At 38.7% G+C, this 27,808-nt stretch overlaps 1 long non-coding RNA gene across 1 annotated transcript; it reads left to right on the top strand.

Annotated features, from left to right (window-relative positions):
• The first annotated feature begins 371 nt into the window (after nucleotides 1-371).
• Nucleotides 372-27,740, top strand: LOC103349326 (uncharacterized). The gene is made up of 3 exons (XR_517535.4): nucleotides 372-638; nucleotides 3,122-3,322; nucleotides 18,985-27,740. It is a non-coding gene; the product is annotated as an uncharacterized lncRNA (long non-coding RNA).
• Nucleotides 27,741-27,808: the final 68 nt, after the last annotated feature.

Raw genomic sequence — 27,808 nt, 5'->3', positions numbered from 1 at the left:
ATAAACTTTACAAAAGTCAACTTCAGAGTCTCATGCTATTGGCTCATCCCAGTGCCCATCAGTGAAAACCCATTCAACTACTTTTGTATGCCCAGCCGTTGTTAAGCACCAAGAGGGTAACCCTCTTGAGGATCTCATAGTCCAATTGGGAAGTCTCACAAAGATAATGAAAGATAAGAAAAGTTACTAGACCCCTGTGTTCACTGCCAAATAACAAATATAGGCGAAGACTGCTTTTTGTTAAATGGGAATGTATTTTCTGTGGGCTGAATGGCAAGCTGCATGGAGTAGGTGTGAGCTGGATCAGAGTAGGTGTGACCTGGATCTTGAAGAATGAATATTCTGTTTATCCCAACAGTCCCTTCCTACATTCTGCATTCTGATTCCTGCAGGGTTATAGCTATACAATCTCTCTCTCTCTCTCTCTCTCTTTTTCCTCTCTCCTCTCTCTCTCTCTCTTCTTTCCCCCTCTCTCTCCTCTCTCTCCACACACACACACACACACACACACACACACACACTCTTGGCTGAGATTCACACCGTGACAAGTAGTGCACCTTTGTTAACACAGTGGAGAACAAGTATGAGAGGGGAAGCCACCATGTTAATGGATTATAGCCTGGAAGAGCTCACCTAAGGTAAGCACTCGTAAGTTGTTAGAACAACTATGAAACCTGGGGTCTAGAGTCTTAGGTCCAAATCCTCATTCTGTCATTTACCAGAACTATGAATTTGGATGAGTCCCTCACACTATTTTATATTTGAGTTAGATCCAAAGATTTTTTACTATATTCTGGTAGACTATGGTTAGGTTATAAGTAGAAAAGTTGGAGGTAGAGTAGGAAAGGTAGGGATCAACATGAAGATTCTGTGCATATGGGGAATGCTTGGAAGAAGTTAAAGATGATGTTAGCAAGGGAAGGCGTTGGGTTATGGGCTTGTGAATTGATTTGCTCTACAAATCAGGCTACAGTTGAGATTTCTGAAATGTTCTTCCCGTTCCTATGAAGATTTGGTTTCTTCACCTTTGTGCTCTCTATTTTTTCAGAAAGCATATTTCATTAGCAATTCTAATTAAACTGTACATAAGTGCGGGCCTGATGATGACCATATAATTTATGGCTTAAGTTAGGAAAATGCTGAGAGTAAAGAGTCTGCTAATAATTATAGTGGACAGTAGTTGAAACTCAACCATGTCTTGGGGAATCTGGTCCTTTGATCATCCTTGCCATAACATATCATTCTTTCTCCTCAATCATCATCGAGTCTTCTTTCCAGATTAGGAAGCTGCATCCATGTTCCTTCATCAAACATTGAAGATTAATTTAAAAAAGCATACAGGCCAACAAACAAAAATCTATCTTTTAGGAAACAAATAATTCACAGGAAATAGTAAAAAAAAGTTAAATGTCAAGAAATTGAAGCTTGAGAGAGGAAGAGGGGAAACAGAGGATAAATGTATAAGAAACTATGCTGGAAGGACGATTTGTGCAGAAACATGCCTTTTTTTCAACCTAAAATCTAAAATTAGGTGATCTTAAAGTGTGGTCATCCTGTGCTCAATCACATACACACACACGTGTGTGTGTGTGCATAAAAATGTGAATCTCTTGGTTGCTAAGGCAATGCAATTCTTGGATTACAGACAGGAAGAAAGAGAGAGAGAAAGCACTGGAGAGGAGGGGGTGAGGAGGAGAGATGGAGATGCATACGTAATTTAAAATTATAACCCAGCAAATGCAAAACAGGAAAGGAACAGCATTTTAAAGAGGCCAGTAGATAGCATCAGCTCATTAGTGGTTCCATTACAGTGTACATTGGTTTGCTTTCTCTGCTAGCACACACACACAAAGTGATATATGTGCATGTGGGTATGCAGGAAGTAAATTAAATAAACATAGCTCAAGTTATTTTAGGGTATTCTGAGCATTAACTCTCATCTTTGAAGGTAGTGGTAAGAATTATGAAATGCTTCAGTCTTTGAAATTAGCTATTGCACTTCAAATATAATTGGATTCCCAAAGCATCCCTTCAATAGGTGAGGAGTGGGGAAGGGTCACAAAGAAAGGAGTAGAGCTCTTTCCATCAGTTGGATGGGATGACAGGAGAATCTATTCGGCTGACACAGCACGGCTGTCAGCGATCGGAGAACTTTGTTTCCATTTGGAAATGATTAAGGTCTTATTGCTCCTGTCTTAGATATGAAAGACTTGAAATGCATCCATTTGTTGCACCTAAGGTTGAATGACAATTTTATGCATGTGGTTAGCAAAGTTCATTGAGAAGGAGAGAAGAGCACTGAATTTCAGGAAAGTTGAACCATAAGATTTGAGTATCTTGATTGAATATGATAGGTCTTAATGGGAAACTGTACTGAACTGGCAAAAAAATGCAATGTGATTTGGTGAAAAGGATCAAACTCAAATTTGGTTTTAAAAAATCTTCAGCATTAATCTTGCCCATTTTATGCAGTTAATAGTTAAAATTATTTTACATGGGGAAAGGCAATGTCAGAAATAGCAGGGTGGAATTGTAGAGGTAGAATTAGAATGGGGCAACAGGAGAAAGCTAATTTTCTTTTCCACTTCAAAATATCTCCGGAAATGATGTTTCAGAGTATATTTGGCTCTTTTTCATGAATGAGGGGGCAGGATAGTCTACAGATGATTTCTTGGTGCAGCTTAGCTCAGAGCCACTAAGTGGAGCAATCAGGAGGGAAAATGGGCTCTGATATTCAAATGTCCATGTTGTTAGATTGGATAGTGGAAAGAAGGCTCCTGTGCCATGAGGAGCAGGCTGATAGTGTCATGGGTCCTTTAAAGAATGTGGATCAGACTAGAAAAATGAAGCAATGGCAGCTGATACACAGATGGAGCAATCTTTTTGTGTACAGTTATCTGACACTTTGCTTGCTGGCCCATGAGCTTATGGGAACAGCAACCAGAGAATAGCTCTCGGGCCCCTTAGTCTTCTCCTGTTGCTGACTTCCCAGTAGGTCGGTTTTTAAACTTAATATCTTTAACTAAGACATCCATTCCGCAGATTGCAGCAGCTACCACAGCCCCTATTGTCAGATCACGGCCATGCTTCATTAGCTGTCTGATTCTGAATCTCTCGTTAGGCTTTGTGCAGTAAAGTCCCACTGCTTGGCTGTTGAAAATGCCCCCGCAGAACTCTTCTCCACACTTCATCCATGAGGATTTTCTGAGAAGCAAGAGGGGCAAAGGCCCAGAGTGATTCACTGAAGGTGCATATGGTATTCATTCTGCAGAGAACAAATATGGAACAAGAGAAAAAGTGACAGTCGCACCATTTGCATTTGGTATGTAAATTCAAGATACATATTGATTTACATGTATAATTTAGTAACCAAAAGAAAAAAAAGAGAAAGAAACCCAGATAGCTAAATAAACATGAGTACCCACCCTAAGCTAAAGGCTGGGCTCATGGTACTGTTTGTAAATGGCACTGTGTGGTAGCACATCTTGGCATGCAAATGTGTATAAACTTAAAACTGTTGCTAGGTTAAACAACACCTTTCCCAGGGAGCACAACTGATTTAGCAGCCTGTGCTTTATGCATTGGTCTCCAGGGCAGAAGGCCCTTTTCCTCACCTCATAACAAGAGCAAGAAACAAGATTTGTCCCTATTCTTTCCTTGCTGACATCTACCGTCCTGCTGATACAGCCTAGTGTCTTTAAGTGGCTTTTTCCTTTTGTTGTTTGCATTCATAAATAACTTGAACATGTATTTCACCATCTTTCAGGAAGGCATCTAAGTGCCCTCATTGACTCCTTATGTATCCAAATTTAGTTCTTATTCTCACCAAGCTTGCCATTAACTTGAACCCCTGGCTAGTCCCTCCAGAAAGAATTCTTCACTGTCCTGTAGATACATGAATATGCCCACCACACACTTTTGCTAAGAACACCTTCCTCATCCATCAAAATACCATTCACATCTCAAACCCAGCTGGGGCCCGATCACCTCTCCGAAACCTTCACAAAAGCTGCAGCTACACTCAGTTCTCCTTTCAAGGCCCAGCCAGGGACTCATGGTCTCAGGTTTTGTTCTCAATCCTGGTCACACACAGTTGTATGAAGTTCCCTAAGTGTTACTCTTGGTTCCTCACCTTAAGAAGATGCCCTCTAAAAGAAGGAATCCTTTCTCCTCTCTACAACATACTCTATTTGATGCCAAGATGGGTGTCCTGAAGATGCCAGCACCTAGTGCTGGATTGAATTGACAACACTGCACCAGTGTTCACTGCTTGTTTACCACAGCATGATTTAAAGTCTGCAATAGGAAATCTTAATCATTAATAATAGCTGGAAAATAGGTTCCAGAGGGATGCTGAAAAGTCCACTAGAGGATGGATTCAGGACTTTCTTTTTGTTCCTACTCTGTGATACCAGTTTTCCTAAAGACATCTTGTTCTTAATGAATGGCAACTGGTGCCTATTGTAATCCATGGTTCCTGAACACTGACATTGTTAACACTCTGGGCAGGAAATTCTCTGCTATGTGGGAACTGCATTGTGTATTTCAGGATGACTAGTAGCTTCCATAGTCTCAATCCACTAGATGACAGTGCTTCCCTTTGCCCCATGTCTCTGCCCCACAAATGTGACAACTAAATATGTTTCTAAACATTGAGAAATGTCCCTGGAGGCTGAAATCTGCATCATTCCCTCCATCTATCCCCATTGAGATATATTCTTATAACACAAGTCCATCTCTCTGTGGGTTAACCAAACAAAGCCCTTTGATACCTTAATACTTGGAAAATTCTGCTTTAATCCATGTTTAGAATTGATTTTTATTCATGGTTAACATATACTTACATAGTAATTCTATGTTCAATTCTCAGTTTTTCAAATTCTTTACCAATTCAACTTATATACTCATGAATTAGGTACTATAAAAATTAAACTTTATAAATGGGAAGTTGAGGCTGAGGGGTCAAGATGTTTATAGGTGGTCACACAGCTAGTAAGCTGTAGATCTGGGGACCCATCCTAGATACTTTGGCTCTGAAGTCTGTGTTTTCAACCAGTGAGCCTTTCATAAAGACAGAAGTTGTTCTGCTCAAGGTTAATTCACATTTTGTACAAGTATTTTTGTAAATTTTTGTTAGTTCATAGGAGCTGAACTTAGGGATTAACCATAACCCCAGGGCATTAAAAATACACAACTTCTTTTCTTTTTAACAAAGTGTTCCTCAGCAAGTCTTTCCTCATGTCTTAGACTTGGACACAAGCCTGCAGTGGGTACAGGGTTATAGAGGGGGGCTGTGCAGCAAAGATCTGGGTATACTTCAGCGACTGTGGAAAATATTCAGTCTGTCATACCTATCCCTCAGTTCTCTGTACCTATGGGAAAGCCCCAAACTGATTGCTGTTTTGTATTTTCAGCTGTTTTATATTGTCAGGCTATTCCCAACTCAAAATCTCTAGTGAGTCTTTACTTCCACCTGCACTGAGTCCAAACTCCTTTAACAAGATGTTAAGGCTTTTCATTGATCCCTCTGTTCTCCACTTGGTTCATCTATTGTATGGGTCCACTTCCTCACTTTCTGCCCTGACTTCCACTAATCCAGATATCCCATCTGGACATAGCACAAGTTCAACTCCTTCTGTGAGCTTCTATGGAAGCCTTCAGCTAGCTTTTTTTCTGAGCTTCTTTAGTATTTGTTTTCTGTGCTGACCAAGTTCACTCATGAAGATAAAATCTTACATTCTCTGTTATTTTTCATATCTTTTATACTCATCTTCTGAGTCTAAAACTTTCAGCTTCAACATTAGGCAAAGGACAGGTACTCAGTAAACATGTTGGTCCATTGGTCATTCAATATTTGCCTCTAGTCCCCTTTCAACATAAAGGGGCCATGCATTTTTGTTTTCACTTTGGTGGAAACTAAACTACACTGCAAAGCCCTCTACTGCTGAGTTGTAGCTTTCTTGGTGGTCAGCCTCAGGACACCAATTACCAGTCTCCAAGAAAATACAGTCTTTGGGAGAAGGTAACAGGGTGTCATATCCAATTAGCATTATGCAATGGCTTACTTTGGAAAAGGGATAAAAATTACAAATATGCTGCTATTATGAAGAACACTAGTAATAAAAACTAATAGCTTGACTTTGGTATGGGCAGCATTGTGTGCATAGCCATGTCAAAGACATGTGTATACATGTCATTAGGATAAGGGAAACTTAGGTATCTTCCAGGCATCCAGCACCAGGAGTAACAAGTGTGAAAGTGATATATGTATTTTTAAAAAAATTTGTTTGCTCAGCCCTTGTCCTGACTATTGATGAACAACTTAATACTTTATCCCTTGTAGTATTTTTTTTGTTCTACTTAATACAATTGGTTGAACTTTTTAATTAACACACAATTATTCTCAGGTGTTTAAATTTAACTGCAAAGTGATCCCTGTTAAATATAAGAGTGGGGATAAGAGGGAGGAGATGTACAATAGAGGACATGCTCAATCGGACTTGCCCCAAATGACAGAGTTAGAAACATGCCAGGGGATTCCAATTCAATCCCATCAAGGTGGCATGTAGCAATGCCACTTCACTAGCCAAAGTGATCGCAGTTCACAATTGATCATAATGATAGGATTAAAAGTCAAAGGGATCACATAAACAAGACTAGTGTCTGCTAATATTAACTGATAGAATTAAAGAGGAGAGAATGATCCAACATGGGAAGCGGGATACACAGCAAACTCATAGAATGGCAGATGTCCTAAATAGCACTCTGGCCTCAGAATCAGCCCTTAAGGCACTCGGATCTGGCTGAAGAGCCCAAGAGGGTGTTTTATGCATGGAAAGCCAAGGCACTCTGGCAAACAAAACAAAACAAAACAAACAAAAACTAAATGAAAGATCTCCGTGAGTGAGATCCCAGTGGAAAGAACAGGGCCATCAAAGAAGGAGGTACCTTTCTCTGAAGGGAGGAGAGAACTTCCACTTCGACTATGACCTTGTCTACATATGATCAGATCAGCAAACTCAAAAGGCTTCCATAGCCTTGGCAACTCATGACAAGAGCCTAGGGTGATTACTGACGCCATAAACAAGAGTGTCAATTGTTAAGTCAACAACAGGAGTCACTATGCACTTACTCCCCATGTAGGATCTCTGTCCTTAATGTGTTGTATGATGTGAATTAATGCTATAACTAGCACTCAAATAGTACTTTACACTTTGTGTTTCTGTGTGGGTACAAACTGTTGAAATCTTCACTTAATATATGCTAAACTGATTTTCTGTATATAAAGATAATTGAAAATGAATCTTGATATGAATCGAATGGGAGAGAGAGCGGGAGAAGGGAGGGTTGCAGGTGGGAGGGAAATTATGGGGGGGGGAGCCACTGTAATCCATAAGCTGTACTATGGAAATTTATATTTATTAAATAAAAGTTAAAAAAAAATTTGTTTGCTTTAGGCTGTATATTTCCTGTGATGTAGATGATGATGATGATAATGATACTTTCAGATTCCATAGTATTTTTTATGTTTTCAATGCTTTCACAATACTATGTCTTTTCATCAAAATATAACTATAATATATACTGAACAGGAGTTAATACTTCAGAGTTATAAAAACTTCTGGAGTACATTGTGGTTAAAAGGATTTATGTAAACAAATATCAAGACCTTTTTAAATTACTTAAGACTTCCTACTTGCCCTTTGCTGTGGTCTGACTTTGTTCTTAAAGTATGGATGTGTTCGAGCCTGGTCCTCAGAGTGAGGATGTTGGGAGGTGGTCAGCCTTTAAGAGGTAGACCTATTTGGTGCTATGCTCCTCTTTTTGCATGTATGTCCCTGTAGGGTGTCATTTGCCATGAGGTGAGGAGCCAAGGGAGCTCCTGCCATCAGATGATGATATGCATTCTTGAATTTCAGCTTCCAAAACTGTGAGCTACATCAGCATCTTTTCTTTAGAATACTCAGCCTCTGAAGTTTCATTATAGTAACAAGAAAAGAACAGACTAATACACTGCTTTATTCATTTTGGTTTTAGAATTCACATGAGCCAGGTGAGAGGTAACCCCAAATGCTGTAACACACTCAAGTTTATAGAATTGGCATGAATTATTCATTGAAAACTTAAAAATGAAACTGGATTTCCTGTCTTCAATAAAAACTGATAAATTAGTAAATAGAAAAACTATTGAATATCATATTTGCATGAAAAGGGATATAGCATCTTACAAAAATATTAGTAATATTGATTTAATTTTAAAAATCAAGTGGAAATTTTTATTTACAGGTTAATTCTAAAGAACAACTACATAGCCAAGTGTGTATTATTCTTCTATTGTTTTTATTGGCTTTTTTGTATTTTATGAATGCATACTTCAGTATTGCTTATTTTTATTTTGCATTTCTCTCAGGAGTGGTGGAGGTCACGCATCTTCTGATAACATTGCCTCATTCATTATTCTAGCCCCATATTGGCATCTTTCTGAAAAACCCCAGTTTTCTCTGCATTACAATCTCTTACCTGCTTTAGTTAAACTGATCTGATACTCCCCTATCCTCAACCTACAATGTCATTTTAATTAGTAAATAGTCTTTGTCAATGAGTTTTGACTCATCATTAGCATGAACAGATATGCATTCATTTCACTCATCATTCATACCATTTTTTTATTAACCCCAACTTCCTAGGATTTTCTGAATCTCAAATATGTTGTTTTCAGGCAAATCCAATGAGGTGAGTTAGACCTATCTCTCTTCATCTAATGGATCATCATTGGATTCCTCATCCATTCTCCTGGGAAGTTGATTTTTCTGTTAAGTCTGTGGGAGGATATTTGTGCTAACACTTGGGGCTGGAAAGATATTACTTACTTATTTTTGGAAAGAAGTTCACATTAACTTACAGTAGTCACACTTCGATTAGATGCTCTATGAAAATTTCTTCTAAGAAGAGAGTCCATGCAAGAAAAAGTAATTTGAAGATGGCAGTAAGGTGCAGTAGGATAACTCATTGCTTGCAGCATCAGCATCTGATGTCAGAGTGCTGGCTTGAGTCTTGGCTGCTCTGTTTTCAATCTAACTCCTGCTAATGTTCCTGGGAATGCAGTAGAAGATGACCCTAGTATTTGGACTCCTGTCACCCATGTGGGCGACCCAAACAGAGCTCCAAATTCCTGGTTTCAGTCTGGTTCATTTAGAGAGGGAAACTGTAGATGAAGATCTCTCTCTTTCTTTCTCTTGTCCTTCAAATCAATCAATCAATCAATCAATCAATAACTATTAAAAATAAAGCTAAAGCAGAACACTTTGTGTTCTATCCCTGCTTGCATGACATTTCCTCATGGAGAACTCACCATGCATGCGGCCATTATTGTGAATTTGGCAGTCATAGTCATCTTAGCTTTGGAGCAGTTAAATGATACAGAATCTAACATATCAAAATGCTCCTGCTTGACTCTTGGTTCCTAGCCCATCATCAATATATCATTTTTGGAGTTGAAAGAAAACGTCACAAAATTTTCATTCATTGATCATCAAATTCAAAATAACACATGTGATAAAGGTGTCTAAGGAAAGGAACTATTTTTAATTCCAAGCCAAAGCCCCCAGAAAACTTTTGAACTAACGGCCCAAGTTACATGATTATGAATCTTAGAGGTACAGATTCAGGATTGCAGGGAAATGTCTGAATCAGGGTCATTGTTAAGCAGAGCTTTGGAGAGGACCAATAAATGACAACGCATGGGCTTGTTTGCACTTTACTCCATGTGAATTATGTGGGATTCATGTTTGTGTATTATTATTCACAACAAAAGATGAGAGTAGGAGGCCAACATTTACTACCATGGGGTCATCGATATACTTGCAGTGGTTAATGTTTTTCATATGTGCTGTCTGCCTTTATTCAGTTATATTTTTGAATAAATATTGTTTCTACATTCTGTGGAAAATATGACTTTAAAAAATATCTTCCATTGGGGTGGTATTTTGGCACAGTAGGGGAAGCTACCACAGCAGGGGCAGTCGACATCCCATATCAGAGCACTGATTTAAATCTCAGCTGCTCTGCTTCTGAATCAACTCTCTGATAATCTACTAGGAAAGCAGTAGAAGATACTTGAGCCCATGCCATCCACAGAGGAGACAAGGATGAGGTTCCTGGCTCCTGGCTTCAGTTTGGCCCAGACTTGGCCACTTTCTTTCTCTCTCTAACCCTGCTTTTAAAATAAATAAATACATATTTTAAAAAAATATCTTCCTTGAATAAATGACACTCTTACCTGGGTCTATATGCTATGAGGACAATAGTTGATTAAACCTAAGATACTAAGAGTCTAAGAGACTACATAGAGTATATGGACTACATAAATCCTTACAAGAACAGTTTCTTGGGGGCTTGCATTTGGTATAGCAGTTAAAACACTTGTTGGGATGCCCACATACTATATCAGAGTGCCTGGTTCAAATTCTGGCTCCTCCACTTCTGAAACAGCCTCCAGCTAATGCATACCTTGGGTGAGAGCAGATGATGGCTCAAGTAAGTCCCTGCCACCCACATGGAAGACTAGATGTGGACTCTAGGCTCCTAGCTTTAGCCTGGTCTAGCTCTAGATGTTGTAGGCATTTAGGGAGTGAACCAGGTAATGGAAGATCTGTCTCTCTCTCTCTCTCTCTCTCTCTCTATCTCTCTCTTTCTCTCTCCCCCTTCAAAAAAGTAAAAATAAATAAATAAAGATTTAAAAAAGAATAGTTACCTCTTGTTTATTTCAGATGATCTACATATGCCCAGCTTTGCACAAAAAACCATGGTGCTGAATGAAAACGGTGAAGTTCTTCTATTCAGGAAAGCCTTCTAGAGAAGAGATATGGGCCCATGGTGGTGTACTGAGAAACATAAGCAAAGTCCAACATGGAGGAAAGCCAGAAACAGGTCACAGTTGCTGTGTTCTGGTTCATAATCTTTTTTCCCCAGAAACTTTTTATTTAAAGTATACCAATTTCATGCATTTCATAGATACAACTTCAGGAATGTAGTGACTCTTCTCACTCTACCCATCCTACCACCTGCACTTCCCCCCTTCTTCCTTCTCCCTCTCTTATTCCCATTCTTATTTTTTACTAAGGTCTATTTTCAATTAGTTTTTTAAGATTTTATGTACTTATTTATTTGAAAGGCAGAGTTACAGAGAGGCAGAAGCAGAGGGAGAGAGAAAGGTCTTTCATCTGCTGGTTCACTCCCCAGATGGCTGCAATGGCTGGAGCTGCACTGATCTGAAGCCAGGAGCCAGGAGATTCTTCCAGATCTCCCAAATGGCAGCAGGGGCCAAGGATTTGGGCCATCTTCCACTGCTTTCTCAAGCCACAAGAGAGAGCTGGATCGAAAGTGGAGCAGCTGGAGCTACAGGCAGTGGCTCCATCTACTACGCCACAGTGCTGGCCCCCTCCTATTAGCTCAATACACATAGGATTAACTCGATGCTAAGTAAAGAGTTCAGCAAATAGTATGAAAAATGTTTCCACAACAGCAGAGACAAGGGTGATTCAAAGTTATCACATCTCAAAATGTCAATTTCACTTCTATAGATTACCTTTTAGGTGCTCTATTAGTTACCATAGATCAGGGAGATCATATGGTATGTGTCCTTTGGGACTGGTTTATTTCGCTAAGTATGATGTTTTTCAGTTTCATCCATTTTGTTCCAAATTACAGGATTTCACTTTTTTTTATTGCTGTTTTAGATTTCCATGGAGTACATATCCCATAATTTCTTCATTCAGTCTTCAGTTGATGGACACAAACTGACACAGCTGTTATGTATATCCAATATGGCACCTACCCTCTCTTGGCTTGTTACAGGACGTTGGTGCTGGGTGGTTGGGGAGAAAGAAACATTCTCTCTACTTTGGCAAGTACACTGTCTGCCATAATACTCCAAGTTGGACTCTCCAGGCTCTTCTGGTAGCTTTATTGCCAGTGGCTTGGGCTGCTGCAGTCTGATCTCACCTCAATCTCCAAAGCTGGTGCTGAGGCTCTCAGCTGCTGAGGCCCATAGTTGTGCATGTTCACACTCTCCACGTAGATCCACAGTGTTGCTCTAATTTGCATTGATTTTCCTCTGCAATTTTCTCATCAACTCTTTCCTGAAATTGCACTTTCTTCCACTTTTTTTTTTTAAAACTATCTTTCCTGTTTTAGAAGAGTAAGCTTGCTCTCTAGTCTGCCATCTTGGAATCCTCTTAACCTTACCTTTGATTCATAATCTTGTTCCAGGATAATTTCACCACTGATTATCAACCTTGCATTTCCTTACCCTTTTATTCATTCTTGTATTAGATTCTCAACGACAGTCTATCAGGTACATTACTCAAAGTTCACAGGAGTGAACTCAATGAACATGATATTTGCCCTTTTAACAATCATGGTTGGCTCATGGCTCACTCTGGCCACCACCATCACTGAGTTTTCACTGGTTCAGCAGTAAACAGAGTCCCACATTCTGAAAGATAATGTTCTGGAGAAAATTCTTGTGAGTGGTTAAATGACAATGCAGCCACGCAGTAGTATTTTCCCTCCAAACTATGAAAAAATCCCTTTTACTACATTCCTTAATGTTCGGAGTTGTGGATGGAAGACAAGACAAGTAAACACACTATGAGATGAGATTCACAACACCTTGGGAGCCAGTTCTGGATCTTTACAACAGTGATCCAGCTGGAAGAGACTTCTCAACATGAGAAGCTTATATTATATCCATTTGCTCTTCTAAGAAACAGAGTCTCTGCTAGAGGCAGTGAACCACTCATGGTAACAGAACCAAGGGCTGATCTTACAGAGTCTTTCAAGGAACAAGGAACACTTGCTGTCAGAATTATGTTCTTTTTGATTCAATAGATGCTTTATTAAGCCTCTCCCACCTACATTGGGTATGCAGAAAATCTAACAATAATGAAAAGATTTCTCTTTTCATTCTTTTAACAAACGTTCAGAGACATATAGTCTTAAACTCCTTGAAGACTGGGAGTAGCACCTAAAGGTGTTCAGTGAACACTTTTAAAATCAAATAAGATAGGTACTATTAAGAATGGAAAATATCTTGATTGTTCAAAGAACAGAGACATAAAATTTAGTTGGAAGAGACAGTGAGAATTTACCAGGGAGAGTTTTGTGAAGTACCTGGTGAAGGGTAGAGGGAATGGAATTAAGTGGAGACAGAGGGAAAGGCATTTCTGATGAGGGAATTGTATGAACAATGAAGAAGTTTCATCTGGGGTAGGAATCAAAGATAATGGAAGGTGCAGGCTAGAGAGGGATCTTGGGTCTTACTGGAGAGAATCTCCAATGCCAGATGGAGAAGTTGCTTAGGTGGATGTGAAGATAGCAGGACAAGTGATGCACCTTTTCTCTCACCTTCCTTTATTACTTTTGGAAATGATGGAGAAATTCATAAAAGATAGTTTCATATTTCTTGGAATTGGTACCAGGACCTAACTTCTTGGGTTCTGAATCAATTGTAATGTGTTTTCCCGTGTTCCCCACATCCTTATTTTCATCCTTTATCTCATTTGATCACATTGACTCCTTTGTGTTTCTTCCTCCAGTACTCCCCACTCCCCAAATTACAGTTTGGTGGAACATAAAACAGGAAAGTGATATGGTCTAGGAGGGAGGGTGCACATTCATACTACATAATACCTGAAAGACATTTGTAAGGAGGTTTGACCCAGTCATGCTCAAGTTTTCTTTATATGCTTTTGGGGAAGAATATAGGACATCAAACAAATACTGTCTTAGTAAAGAAGAATGGACAACCTCATTCTATGTTTCCTGGGGGGCAAGTTTATTTGTTCATTGTTTTAGATTTAACACTTTTTTTTAACATTTTGCAATATTCAAATAATATGTAAATACCACATACATATATATATACATATTAAGTTTTTGAAAGTGAGGATATTAATATCACATAATGTGGGATTCATGACAAAGATCTTAAAGTGAAGAAGGAAGGGTATATTAGTCTTTAGAGAGTATTATACAATGAAGATAATATTCAAAAATACCTATTTACCAAGTAATATGACATCCGCATATTTAAAATATTCTGTATATATTATATTAAATATATGAGAGAACACATTTGGATTTTTTTGTGTGTGTGTCTGCCTTGTTTCACAATGATCTCCAATTCTGTATATTTTGTTGCAAATGTCAGGATTTCACTTAATGGATGAATTATATATATATATTATATATTTGCTTTATTTTCTTTTTGTAAAATATTTCATTTATTTATTTGAGAGGTAGGGTTACATACAGTGAGGGAGAGACAAAGCGAAAGTTCTTCTTTCCGTTGGTTCACTTCTCGAATGGCCGCAATGGCTGGAGCTGCGCCGATCTGAAGCCAGGAGCCAGGAGCTTCTTCCTGGTCTCCCATGTGGGTGTTGAGACCCAAGGACTTGGCCCATCTTCTACTGCTTTCCCAGGCCACAGCAGAGAGCTAGATTGGAAGAAGAGTAGCCAGGACTAGAACCGGTGCCCATATGGGCTGTCGGTGCTGCCTGTGGAAAATTAACCCACTGCGCCACAACGCTGGCCCCTGCTATATTTTCTTTGCCCAGCCATCAATTTGTGGACATCTAGGTTGGTTACATATCTTGGCTATTGTGAACTGGACTGCAATAAACGTGGGAGTTTAGGTATATCTTTCATGTACTGACTTCATTTCCTTTGGATACATTCCCAGAAGTGTAATAACTGAGTTATATGGTAGATCCACTTTTAGCTTTTTTAAGAATCTCCATATTAAGCCAATCCCAAAGGTACAAATACCACTTGTTCTCCTTGATAGGTGACAACTAACTGAGCACCAAAAAGGAAACCTGTTAAAGTGAAATGAACACTATGAGAAACGGTGACTTGATCAGCCCTCACCCTGACTGTTGATGAGCAACTTGATATGTTATCCCTCTTAGTATTTTTTTGTTTGTTCTACTTAATACTTTTGGTTGAATACTATAATCAATACACAATTCTTCTTAAGTGCTGAAACTTAACTGAAAAGTGATCACTGTTAAATATAAGAGTGGGAATAAGAGAGGGAAGATGTGCAATTCGGGACATGCTCAAGCTGACTTACCTCAAACAGTAGAGTTAGAAACATACCAGGGGATTCCAATTCAATCCCATCAAGGTGGCATGTACCAATGCCATCTCACTAGTCCCAGTGATCAATTTCTGTTCACAATTGATCATAATGATAGGACTAAGAACCAAAGGGATCACATAAATAAGAATAGTGTCTGCAAACACTAGCTGATAGAATCAAAAAGGGAGAGAACGATCCAACATGGGAAGTGAGATACACAGCAGACCCATAGAATGGCAGATGTCCTAACAGCACTCTGACCTCATAATCGGCCCTTAAGGCATGCGGATCTGGCTGAAAAGCCCATGAGACTATCAGGCATGGAAAGCCAAGACACTCTGGGGAAAAAAAAAAAAAAAAACCTAAATGAAAGATCTCTGTGAGTGAGATCCCAGTGGAAAGAATGGGTCATCAAAGAAGGAGGTACCTTTCTCTGAAGGGAGGAGAGAACTTCCACTTTGACTATGACCTTGTCTAAATATGATCAGAGTCAGTGAACTCAGGGGGCTTCCATAGCCATAAACAAGAGTGTCAATTTGTTAAGTCAACAACAGGAGTCACTGTGCACTTACTCCTCATGTAGGATCTTTGTCCTTAGTGTGCTGTACATTGAGATTTAATGCTATAACTAGTACTCAAACAGTATTTTTCACTTTATGTTTCTGTGTGGGAGCAAACTGTTGAAATCTTTACTTAATGTATGCTAAACTGATCTTCTGTATATAAAGAGAATCAAAAATGAATCTTGATGTGAATGGAAGGGGAGAGGGAGCGGGAAAGGGGAGGGTTGCGGGTGGGATGGATGTTATGGGGGGGAAGCCATTGTAATCCATAAGCTGTACTTTGGAAATTTATATTCATTAAATAAAAGTTTGAAAGAAAAAAAAAATAAGGAAAAAAAAAGAATCTCCATATTGTTTTAACTAATGGTTTTACTAATATATATTCTCACCAACAGTATATTAGGGTTACCCTTTATCCACTTCCTTGCTAGCATGTTATATTTTGATTTTTGTGTAATAGTCATTGTAACTGGAGTGATACAATACCTCATTGTATTTTTTATTTTCATTTCCCTGATAGTTAGATCCTGAACATTGTAATTTCTATGCTTTGATAGAAATACCAATGTCTTGAACCTTCAGAATGAATTTTTCACCAGCTATAAAGGGTCTGGGGAAGGAAATTAATAGGAAGAGTTTGTTAGCTTACATACTTACATCTGTGATAGACTGGCACAGTGTAGCCTGGCGACAAAGATAGACTCTGAACTTCCTCTTGACCTGTCAGTCATCCCACTGTCACTAAGATTTCCACATTCATTACTGGGATGCAGGAAAGTAAAGTACAAGTCATACTCCAGCAATTTCTTTAAAATTTATTTTATTTATTTGAAAGGCAGAGGATATATAGAGAGTGAGAGACAGAGAGAGATCTCTCATCCATTGGTTGGGAGATCCCCAAATGGCTGTAATGACCAAGGCTGAGCCAGGGACTTCTTCTGGATCTCCCACATGAGTGCAGGGGACCAAACACTTGGGCCATATTCAGCTGCTTTCCCAGGTGCCTTAGCAGGTATCTGGATCAGAAGTGGAGCAGTTGGGACTCAAACCAGTGAGGCTGGCATCCCAAAAGTTAGTTTATTCACAGTGCTGGACACTATCTTATTTTTAATAACCCAACTTTCCTAGTCTATATTCTTCCCACTCTGATTCTTCTCCATCTCTTTTGGGTCTCTAGAACTAAGAACCCTCATTGGCTTAGTTCTATTTTTTTTAAATAAAAGATTTTAGGTTCTTTTGTCACTCCAAACTGATTGTAGTTACACTGGTTTTCCAGGAATATTTGTTTTTATTCGTTAAGTCATTACTTCAACTACTACAACTGCTAACAGTATGTGAAAAAAGATCACAAAATTTTAGCTTTAGAATATCTATAGCATAAAAGACAAGACTTGTTGGTGGACAACATATATTACTTGACCTAGAAGTTTGGTTTTTGTACTTTTTCCTAAAAGCTATTCTTGGATCTACAAAAAAACAGTCATGTATTTGTATCCAGATGGGCTCTAATTCAGGAGATAACCAGAGGGAGGCCCAAATACCCCAAAGCCATGGAATTACACCTTGTCTTGAACAGATGGCACCACCAGAGATCTGGGATTTCCTAAAATGCAACCAACAGGAACACTTTGTCTTAGTGCAAGTGTGTTAAATATCAACATTATTATAGAGAATACTCTTCAAAGGCTAACTTTAACAATGACATGATGTGGGAACAATTAGAACTCTTTGGAATGCCTGATACTCAAGTGGAATTGTGTAAAGTGGTCCTTTGGGGGAATAGAACTGAATCTAAGACAGAAGGCATATGAATAAACCAACATAATCCGATAATCACACCCCAACCACTTCAAGATCATTGGCTAAATGTAAGCAAATTCTTGGAGCAAAATGTTGTCTTTGTGCAACCGTCTTCCTTCTTTCCTCTGATGTCTCTCAACTTTTCTCTCAGCTGTACTCATTCCTGAAGGTAGCAGTGGGAGATTAGAAAACATAAGGTATGGGAAGGGTCAGGCAGCCTTCTGATTGGTTGGTACAAAGTAAAACTCAGTTCTGCCTCTGAGCCAGGCAACTACTGATATGTTATTCACTAATCTACAAGGAAATGTTTGCACACCTGCATCTGCATCATTTCTTATGCTGATCCTCTGCTCTCTTACCCTTTTTTCCCTCTAGTCCATTAAATCAAATCTCACCATCCTTTAGATTACCTTTGAAAAATCTCTACCTTTAAGATTGTCATGCCCTCCTATAAACTCTTGTTTTTCTTACTATCCATCCCACACACTGGGAATTTTTCCTTGAGTTGCATTATTAGGTATATTTCTTGTCTGTTAATGTACTTCAACAAGTTCAAGGCAAATGAAATTAAAAGATAAGTTAATTATGGTGCAAAAAGTTAAAATCCATGCTCACAAGGATCTTTAAATTGTTCATGAAAAATATGTATTATGAAAAAACTATGTATGGATATCAACATTTTTTTGCATCTAAGGAAAATTAACCTTTAATTTCATTTTTCCACAAACTTCTTGAAGTATTTTGATATTGATTATCTACATAAATTTATTTCAGGGCCTAAGATTCCAGATAAACTTACAAAATATTTCTTTGTTTTGATCCCTCCTTTTATCACTTAGCAAATGGTTAACATGTATATATACATATATATGGGTATATATATGGATATATTCACATATTAAGTATATATACATATAGTACCTAAATCTATGTTTGTATAGCTGTGAATGAATGACATATTTTCTTCAATAATTAGTAGGGATACCTTTCAGGGAAATAAATTATGACTCAGTATGAAACGTTAGCAGTGACAGTAGTTCAATAATAAAACATTGTTCTCCTGACCAAGTTTTGGTAGATTCTTTTCGTTCACCAGCCATTAGGTTGATTTTCTCCAGAAATGACACAATGTCATTTCCTGAGGCAAATCATGCTCCCTCTTCCTGGACTGAGTTCTTTATCACCAAGGTAAGCTGAGCTGGATGCCTAGGAGAAACTCTCCAAAATTCTTCGACTACTATGTAAAGTCTGGAGAATAAAACAAGAGGCAAATTACCTGATTCTGGATTCATTTTTTCTGATACCTGCCCCCCTGCTCCTTGGCTCCTCTTAATCCTTTGAGTCCCAAGCAATTTTTTTACCTGGGCCCCTGAATGATGTCATATCCAATGCCATTCCACAAGAAAAAGTAAAATTTAGTAAAAACAATTTCCTCATAATCACCATTTATTCTTATACACATTTTTTCTCTTTCAGAAAATTCCCCTTTCGTCACCAGTTCTTGGATGTCAACATATGGAGAAGGATGGAAGAAGTCTGCTTTGGGCCAGCTCTTACACAAGTTCTTCAGGCTTTTCTCTATCTATAAAAGCCATTATTCTTCTCATTGACCTTTCTGCTAGCCTATCTAGGTCATCACTATGGTGAATGTTAGAGAAGCGAGAGACAATGGTTAGATCTATTGGAACTAACACATTTATGATATATAGTTATACATTCTACTAGAAGTGTCTAGGCACAGGTTAATTTTTATTCAATTTTTGTTTCTCGAGAAAGGGAAGGGTTGATGAGTGTGAAATTGGAGCAAATGCATATTTCCAATCTCTGGAGAAATTGTGTGTTCACTCTATGTCTCCTAATTCACACTGATTTGAAATTCATGTCACTATTCCCTATAGCATACACATATTTGTCTCATATGGCAGTGGATTTGACTTAAATTCTGTTTTCTGATTCACTCATATGCAAATGTTATAGCATAGTAACAAACTTTCTAGTGGTCCTGATTCCTGATGGATTTAGCTGGTCATTTGGATATTTCAATCGATCCAAACATTCAATGCAAAGTTCCAGCAAATGCCTCTAATTTGACAGTGTTAGTTGTGAGCTATTTTTTTTTTCTCTTGTATCAACCACTGTAGCTAATTAGGCCGCAGATTCGAATCTTCATGAATTTTTCAGGCTAATACGTGTTCTTTCCCAGGGCTAATTTGCAGCTATCAGAGGAATGACTCTGGTGTATGTTGTTGGTGGTGTCTGACCTTATTCCCCTAATTCAGATTGAAATTAGTTGGGGGACTGTGGCCAGGGAAGTCTTTTAGTAAATCATGACTCAGAAAACAGGCCTGCTTTTGAGAATGTCCTTTTCTTTCTCTCCTTCATCACCTCTTCCAGTTTCTGTTGCTTTAGGCTCCATTAAGAAGGAGCAATATTCAAGGAAACTCCTACCCAGGATTTCAGAAACTGAAAAAAATAAGTAGAGAGCATGGTTGTGAAACTCATGAATGGGGCTAGAATAATTTAATTCTAGGAGATTTCTATGTTAACAATGGGGGAAGAATTTGGCATATACAAGTGAATTACAGAATTTTCTATAAATGAATGAAGAATAAGAAAAAATATTTATCCAGGTGACTACCTCTTGCTATGTTAAGGGTCTTGGAAGAGTATAGGTTTCCTAGCGTGGGAAAGTTAAGGCTGTTCCATCTAACCTTCTTCTTTGGATATATAGGGGGAAAAGACAGAGTATTAATTCCCCATGCCACTCCACAAGTTTTTGTTTTCCAATTACAGCTGATTGATGGTTAGAATCATAAATAAGAATTACACAACTGTTAATGTGTGTTGCAAAAGTCATCAGTACTCATTTCCACAAATTGGTTATAATTTTCAGTAAGAAAATAACAATTAATTCATTCACTGAGGATTGCAACCAGTTAGCCTATTGGAGAAGGGTATGGTGGTATGACTGGAAGACTGGCATTCAGGACTTCAAGGTCAAAGATGACTCTTGGAAATCCCAAGAACTTTGTATTCTTACATTCTCAGGATAAAAAAGAGAATATTACTTACAAACCAGGATGAGAATGTCTAAAAAAAGACGTATTTCATTTTCTATTTTTCCCCTTTGGCAATTTTCTTTCCTAATTCTCCATTGGGAAGAGACAATGTGGTATTTAGCCCCTTTTCTCCCTGATGGTTTGAATATAATTAGGGGTTCAGAAATGTTATCCTTCAGTTCTAAAAGAAGTCTCCAAATTGGAGCACAAGGGGTCATTTTACTTATGGGTGTACATACTTTTTAATTAAAAATTATTTCATTGCTTTTGTTAAGTAATTAAAATTTACAAAGTGATTTCTCACCAATATTTATTAATATTAAGTTGTTTTTGGCATACTCCAGTAAATAGCAAGCAATTGCTTTACTCTGCATGTGTAATTAGAGTAACTAAGGAATTATATTTTTTCTTTGAGTACAGTTGACACTATCACATTTTTCTAAGTTTTTGCTCATTTTTATTTCCATTAGTGAATGCTTCATAGAAGCCAAGATAAGGGGTGTCTGTTAGTTAGGAGGAAAGCTGCTTCTCTTACTGGGCTTTTGAGAAATACAAACAGATATTGTGTGCCATGTTTGCATTCTCATACACTTTGTTTTCCTAAATATCTTTCTTTTTCTTTTCTTGATTGATCATGTATCTTGCTTTCATGATCTATGTTTATTAAACATTTCTATAATACATACATTCACTGAAAAATACTTAATTGTATATATTTAGACATCATTCAGATTGGAACAAATAAGTGGTGTGTCTATTCATCTACAACGTTTGCTAGTCTGCTTCCTTATTGTACCCTTTTCTCTTGTTCTTCTTCAGCTATTATCAATTTCCTTGCATGCCTCTTTATTATCAGCAAATGCCCTTTAAGGGTTCCCAGTGTGCAGACTCCCTGCTGTGTGAGCAGACTTCCGTGCATTTCAACTTAGCCTCCTTACATGCTGAGGAGCTCAGCATCAGATGGAGGGAAAGCTGAGGCAATCTGATAGTTTCCCCCAAAATAAAAGAAAATGAAAAGCAAATGTGAAACAACACACCCAGGAGACATCTGTTATTCTTAACCATGATACAAGATCAAGGGCTGCCAATGCAGGAAAGGTTAAATGGCCATGCAGGACCATGCTGAGGGAGCATCCCCTGGTGGACATCGCAGATAATGAAGGCAGAATCCATGTATAGCATAGGTGGCACATTCTAAGTAACAAAACCTGAAGTTCTTGCTTGGAACAATAGACTCAAAGGGAACTTTCCTGGTTACTGTTTGAAGCAAGAAAATCAGGGCCAACCAAAGAATACACCGTAACCTAGATTTATTGTTGTGTCTCAGCTATCATCCCACCTGAAACTACCCCTTCCTCTACAAGATAAAATGTATGAAACAATGGTTTCCAGAACCTGGACATCAGAAAACAGACTGTCAACCTGACTTTCTCCAAACTTCTTGCTTTGAGAGCATTTGAGGCCATGGAATTGAAAGGAGGAGCCATGGCAGAGCCCAAAGGATCCTGTCATTGAGAGGACAGGGTCAGGAATATGAAGTTGTTTCAAGGCTGTCACCGTGTTGTAGTAGGTTAAGCTTCTGCATGCAGCACCAGCATTCCTTATGGGTGACAGCCAGAGTTCCGGCTGCTCCATTTCTGATCCAGCTCTCTGCTATGGCCTAGAAAAGCAGCAGTGGATGGACCAGGTGCCTGGGCCTCTGCACCCATGTGGGAGACCGGGAAGAAGCTCCTGGCTCCTGGCTTTGGAACAGCCCAGCTCCAGCTATTGTGGTCATTTGGGAAGTAAACTAGTGGATGGAAAACTTCTCTCTGTCTCTCCCTCTCTCTGTCTGTATCTATGACTCTCAAGTAAATGAAAAAAATCTTTAAAAAAGTTTGCATGGCTAGTGCTTGCAGGGCAGATAAATGAGAGGCTTGCTGCTCAGAGAGAAACCTGAGATGTGCAGAGTGTGGTCCTCGAGAATTCTCAGTACAGTGGTCAGTGTGTGCAAGTGATAAAAGTACTTGAGGAAAAGAACCACCTGGAAGGAGTGTAAGGAACAGAACCTGAGTGCTTGAGCCAGGCAGAATCAGAACAGTGCCTGTTTCCCAGCCAGCCAGACTGGACAGCTCAAAACTGATGGGGCTCTGTAGGGTACAGAGGAGTCTTGCCCCAGTTGTCAGGGAGAACTCTTCCTAGAGTAATGCTTGATGGTCTTGCCTAAAAATTCTTAAAACTAAGACCCCAACGAAACAAGTGCTTCAGGTCACACCATAAGCTAGAGGTGCAGGAAGCTGTTTTTTGCTAAGTCGGTGGGAAAGAATTCTGATTGTGAAAAGCTCTGCGGGGTTGACCTTTATTGTTAGTGAGATAGAATGGCCCTAAATGGCTATGAGACTTCACATACTATACCCTACCTACCACCAGTCATAAGGAGAATCACTGCAAACTCCAACAGCCAATCCTGGAAGAGCTCTCCCATCAAAAGAAGAGTAATAAACAGAAAGGCTCATGGAACATATCTTTAAAAATGATGAAAGCAAAGGGAAAAACAATAATGAGACATCATTAGAGAATGACAACCTCATGAGAGAACTTGCCTCAGAAAAAGTATCCATAGTACAGCTGGAAAATGCGACTGAACACCTCCTACATGCAGAAAAAATGCCTCTGTCGGTTAAAAAACTACAAGGTAGAATATCACAGAAGTGCAAAAGATCTTGTAAGATATATAGCATAAGAATAGAAGGCAATAGACCCAGGACTATCATAGCTTAGAAAATAAAAGAAAGAGAAAAATAAAGCCACTGCAGAAATGAAGGCCACATAGGACAAAGAAACAAACCTATAAAAAGATTCTCAAATGTTGTGAAACACAGGCATCAGAATTGAGAACAGTGAACAAAGTGAAATGAAATGAACAAAATTAAAAGAATGGAAGCGATAGACATGGATTAACCTGAAGTGGACAAACATTACAGCAAGGCTAATAGAACAGTTTGTAGACATTGGTGTCAAAGCATCCAATGTCTGGAAAAATATTTTTGTGTACATTGAAAACAAGGGGATTTGAACATAAGCATTTTTAGTACCCCAAAGGAAATAAATGGAATATTGGGTTTCAAAACTATCCTTAAACATTAATAAGACTTTAGACAAAAAAATTTTGAATTTCATCCAGTACATTCCTTATTTCTTTCAAGACTCAGCCTAAGATTGGCCTTCCCCAGAGAGCCTTTCTGACTAATTCCACACTGAGCTTACTTTATTCCTGCAGCCCAAATTGATATCTACCACAGTGCACCTTTTCTGCAATTATTGCATTCACATTTGCTGTTGTTGTTGTTGTTGTTGTTAGTTTGGGTAATTAAATAGTTTATGAGAACTGGGCTGCATCTTTCTCCTTTTCTATCCCCTTTTGCATCTTGCTTCAGACCTTGTACAGAGTCAGAGCAGTGTAAATAATGGCAGGAATACATGAAATGCAAATTTGCTTCATGTTTCATGGAATGGTCTCCGGGTGCTGACCTGGCTGTTTAGGTCTGTTTCTGAGGTTGCCAGTTAGCCTGATTAGTGAATTTCTGTTGTTGTCCTACAAGGAAGTGAGTAACCAGAGAAGGACAAATATTGAATCAGGGCATCACAAGTTAGAAGGTACCATTTTTTTCTTCTTTTTCCTTATTGACAAATATTCTAAGTCCATTAAAAGTGCAGGTCCTGTCAAGAATTCTGGACCAGGAGTGAGGGCACTGTTGTCCTAGTGAAAGGCTTAATCCTACTCACTATATGTCCTTCAGTAAGTCCTTATGTCTTTGTTCTGCTGCATCCTGGGGCTAGGGCAGATCTGGCTTCATTATACACACTTACTAATGTTTCTTCCTATATGACATGAAGCTGTTGCATTAGCATGGTCTTTAAGAACTGCTTGTACCATAAAAATCTAATGCCTACCTGCTTGCCTCTGATGGGTAAGCACTGATGCTGTGCATTTCAATTGCAGCAACTCTGCAGATGCCTATCGATTTTTTGGAAGATGTGTTTGTCCCCACATGTGCTGTTTACACGTTCCATGTAGATTTTAATGTCCACCCTAAACCTGCACAACCTTTGAGAACAGCCAGACAAAAAGTCCAGAGGGCACACTGAAGGATTCTTACAGGAAGCTTATAGCCTGTCTCCTTTGGCTAATTTGCAAAAGCATTTTTTGATTTAAAACAGAAGGAGGGTGAATCCCTGGGAGAAAACTCACATCTACTAATGTTCCTTCTGGAGTGAGTTATGAGAGGAAGCCCCAGATGGATTACAGACGAAGGTTAAACTTTGAGACACTAATTTATTGAAAAGGTAAAGATAGGAAAAGAACAAAAAGTGCCCTGGAAGCTAGGGCCGGGTGTCCTTTTTGCCCCATGCTTTCCACTATTTCAAGGATCTCAAAAAGGCGTATATTCATTTTTAAAGGCAATGTCATCCAGTGTCCCAAGGAAAATATTTCTCCCTTGGAAACAGTTGAAATGACATTCTAATTAGATTCTCTAATTAGATAAAAATGGACAAACTTTAAAGGAGACATTTCATCTTGAAAAACAGCAAGGCTAATAGCACAGTTTGCAGACCTGGTATCAAAGCATTCAGTGTCCTGAAAAAATATTTTTGTGTACAGTAAAAACAGTGATATGGAATATCACTTTTCATCCATTTGAAGATACCTGTCATGTTTACATTTTAACATCTTTGAAGTCACTTTGTAACCAATAGATGCTCATGATTGCTGTGAGTCAGATAAGAGATAGGCAGGCCCAGTTGTTATCACATACATTAATGAAAACCTGGTTATTATTGTTGGTGGTGTAGCCTAGCAATCACAACCTCTCAGTACTTCAGTAACCATATCCATTAAAGACCATTTGGAGAAGTAATATAAAGCTTGATTGTTTTCTGAAAAACTTCTGTTGATACCCTCTGGTAAGATTTAAAAAAAAAGCACTTTCATCTAAACTCTCAGAATAGGGGGCAGTAGTTTGTAAGAAATTTCTGAGTACAATAATTGCGCCTTCATCTAAGAAATGCTGCATGACCAACATGCGTGAGATAGACAATGTGGAAGGCAATTTATCTAATATATGTAAATTGTAATGTATTTTCTGAATATCAGTACTTTAATATACATTTTTTTGTTTTTACTCTCCTCAAATTCTGGTAACAGGTCACACATCTACAAAGCTCTCATTCAGTGCTGTTGTCTGAATGCCTGATATAGAGGCTGTCATCAGGCACATTTTGGAGAACATACTTAAAATGATCTTTATGGGATTTCTCAAAAGTGTATTTCTCTAAAATGAAGTATATTAGGGGAATTCATTAATGGCCTCCCTTAATGGTATGCTCATATCCACACCCTTTACAATCTGTCTTTGCATGAGGAGTTGGAGTCAATTTCCTTGGGCTTTGAACCTGGGCTGGTCTGTGCAAAGAAATACAGTTGAGTAATGGTCTGCCTCTTCTGAGAGTAGGCTAGGCCTTCAAAGGCTTTGCACACTTGTTCCCTCTCTTATAATGCTGCCAATGTCTGCAGACCATCAGAGTGACCACAGAGACAAGAGTCCGGTTGTCCATCCACATCAACCTAGACCAAGTGCATGAGTGAATTCAGTGAAAAACAGCAGAGCTAGCTTTCCTTGTACGTACCTAAATGAGGACTTGTGATTGACTATAGTTAAGGACAATGGAATTGGCCAACTGGCTTATAGATGCATGCACAATAAAATACATGCTGTCTTAAGTCACTGAGATTTGTTACACAGCAAAAGCTAACGGATACATGAAACACAACATATGCTCCTCACATAAAAGCAGGTCAATCTGCAGTTCACATCAAATTGCTTTTCCTTCAGATGTTTTGAATCTTTTGAATCCCACATATCCATCTATTTCTGCATTTCCTAGGAGCAGAAGCTCTGAAATTCTGTATGACAGGCTGCTCTTGAGATATTTTCAACTTCGTTGGAATCAGGGTCTGCCAGAAATGTCGTGAGACAGCTTGTTTAAGTGAGATTTCCTGCTCAGTTTCTTTTTTTAAAAGAGAGAAAAAGAAAAAAAAATAATGATTTTTGGATGGGGTTTATCTGTGCAGGACACATTTGGGCATGTAGCTGAGGGGGACCAATGTGTGAGAATCTTCACACTCTTCAGAAACTCTGGCAAAGTTTGAAACCACCTGAGAATTCTTAAGATTGAATGTTTGAAGTGTGATTCTAAATTAATAGCACTGACGTCACAGATTTCTCCTACCAATCAGTCCCTCACTCCTCATAAATGCTCTGTTTACAAATTTACAAATTGCTGTATATTCCTCTTTTTTTAAAATATAAGCTGGATGTGGCCTTTCACTATCCTGCTTATTAATTATTGCAAGACTTTCCCCATTTCTTTGCAGGCTTGTGCTGAAATGTGAGATTTTGCCAACTTACTATTTGGTTAATATTTTACATTTCAATTTTCCAATTCAAACCAGGGAACCAGAGAAGGGTATGAATAAAACTGAAGCTATAGGTGTACATTTAGAAAAAAGAAAGAGCAAAGGATGAATATGTATGAACCTTATTTAAAATGCCATATTTATGAGGAGAGGAAAAATATTGGAGCCTCACTTTCCCTTTACATATTTTCAAAACACCACATGGAATTGAATGGGACCAAGTGAAAAGTATGAAATTTGTTGAGTGTGGCGGGTGTTTGAGTGTCAGTGTGGGGAGAAGCTGGCAATGTGAGTCCTCTGGGACTTGTGGGTAGGAGGACATGCAGAAGCCTTTTGAGGAGGGAAAGATGTGGCTTCTCTTGCGCCTGATTTTCAATGGGACATTCGGCAGGATGCTTGTGCTCTTTCTGTGCCAGTTTAGTTCACACTTGGGGCCAAAATGTCAGAAGCCTTAACTTACCCCTCAATGGGTCAGGGCAGGGGTCTGCATCAGTCTCAGTGGTTTCTTTTCTGCCTTTGCGCTAGTGCTGTTGCCTGTTCTGGATCTTAACCAAAGCCAAGCGGTGGTGATAGGAAAAGGAAGAAAGGGCCAGAGAAAATACTCAACTCTGGGGATTTTAAGTCTGCCAATGTTTGTTTTACCAGGAAGGAAGTAGGAGAATTGAGGGAGGGAGAGGAAGAGGGAAGGAACAGTGGTTATCATCTTAGAACTGTAGGCATGAAATCTGCTCTCTTTATACGAATAAAAATTTAAATATATATATATATACATATATATATATAT

The sequence above is a fragment of the Oryctolagus cuniculus genome, chromosome 10, assembly GCF_964237555.1.
Source record: "Oryctolagus cuniculus chromosome 10, mOryCun1.1, whole genome shotgun sequence".
NCBI classification, from domain to species: Eukaryota; Metazoa; Chordata; class Mammalia; order Lagomorpha; family Leporidae; genus Oryctolagus; species Oryctolagus cuniculus.
Note: the sequence above shows the minus strand (reverse complement) of the source record. Positions and strands in the feature narration are given on the sequence as shown.